This window comes from Plasmodium reichenowi, chromosome 12, assembly GCF_001601855.1.
Source record: "Plasmodium reichenowi strain SY57 chromosome 12, whole genome shotgun sequence".
Taxonomy (NCBI): domain Eukaryota; phylum Apicomplexa; class Aconoidasida; order Haemosporida; family Plasmodiidae; genus Plasmodium; species Plasmodium reichenowi.
This window is the reverse complement of record NC_033657.1, coordinates 123,738-125,555: the sequence shown is the minus strand read 5'-3', so window position 1 is coordinate 125,555 and position 1,818 is coordinate 123,738. Positions and strand designations below refer to the sequence as shown.

The window sequence follows — 1,818 nt, the reverse complement described above, 5'->3', positions numbered from 1 at the left end:
TAATATATATATATATATATATATATATATATATTTAAATATATGTAATATTTTTTTTTTTTTTTTTTTTTATTTAATTTTATGCTCATAAATATATATATATATTATTATATTATATATGTATAATGGGGGATGATGCTGATGAGTAATTTTTTTTCAATAAAAAAAAAAAAAAAAAAAAAATTAAAGATATTATATATTATATATATAATATATATATATTATATGTTTATAATTTTTTTTTTTTTTTTTTATATTATATATATTTTATTATATTTGATTTTTCTTTTTTTACTTATAAAGATAGAAAAAAAAGAAAAAACAAAAATATATGAAAATTGTATTATTTTAATCTTTTACTATATTATTATATATTGTTATGTATATATAATAATATAAGTAGGAAAAATAAAGGATGGGAAGAATCCTTTTAATATTTTGCTTATTTGTTTCTTCTTTTTTGTTTTAATTCTTTTAAAATTTATGAAAGAGAAGATGTAATATATGTATAAGTTAAATATATATATAATATTTATATAGAATTATCCACATTAAACTTTATTTCTTTCTTTTTTTTTTTTTTTTTTTTTATTGTTATATTGGAAATTTATACGGTGCGTACTATATTAAATTGTATGTGTACAACATGAAATTCATTGTATTATATATATATATATATATATATATATATATATATGAATATAATTTAAATATATAAAATATAATTATTATATATATGAAGGGGAAAAAAAAAAAAAAAATACACATGGAAACACAAAATAAATAAATTGTAATAAATTGTTAATATATATATATATATATTTATATAATATTTCTGTAATTTGTTTTAGAATAAAAAGAAATGAGAAAATTACAAATGCAGAAATTTTTTGAAATAAATATATAGAAAGTGTAAAGCTTATTAATATCATATAATTTTAAGTAACATATAATCATATATATATATATATATATACATTTCAAATTAAATAAATAAATGTAGAAAATATGTCTAATATAACATCATTTATTTGTCTATAAATTTTTGAAATATTTATCTTTATATATATATATATATATTTGTTTATTTTTTTTTTTTAAGGAAAATTAATAAGTATGTACCTTTTATAAAATGCATATAATAAAGAGAAAAAAAATATACTTGTACAAAATGGTAAACATTAAATTGTAAAAGGTCATGTTTTTTTTTTACCCTTTACATATTTTATAAAATTGAAAAAAAAAAAGAAAAGGAAAAAAATATACATTATTTATAGAAACTAAGAAAAGAGGAATCTCCTTTAAAAATATAAATAAGTAGTAAGAATTATAAATATAATGTTATGTTAATATATATATATATATGCAAATTGTTATATATTCGTATACATCAGTCATTTTACCTCTTTTCTTTTCTGTTCACTTACATTGTAATATAAAGAAAAAAGAAAAAAAAGAGGAAACCAAAAAATTATATAACTATATAATTTTTATACAAATATAAGTAATATATATATATGTTCATAAACCGGATAACAATATTTAAATATGCACTTTGACTTGTTGGTTTATATAAATTTCGTTATTTATTTTTTTTTTTTTTTTTTTTTTGCGTAACCATATTTAGAATATGTGTATTGTGTGTGTCTATATAGATCATTTTATTAAATGATATATAATTTTAAAATATTTTATTATAAAAAGATTAAACCTCTATTAAAAAAGACAAAAGAATATATACAAATAAATATATATACATATGTATTTAGATATATATATATATATATATATATATATATATATATTTTTTTTTTTTTT

At 13.6% G+C, this 1,818-nt stretch overlaps 1 non-coding gene across 1 annotated transcript in view; it reads left to right on the top strand.

Annotated features, from left to right (window-relative positions):
* Nucleotides 1-228: 228 nt before the first annotated feature.
* Nucleotides 229-1,818, top strand: part of PRSY57_1203200 — a gene marked incomplete at both ends in the record, with an annotated part of 2,713 nt that continues 1,123 nt past the window's right edge. The window contains one exon of the non-coding RNA XR_002204075.1: nt 229-1,818. This is a non-coding gene — a non-coding RNA.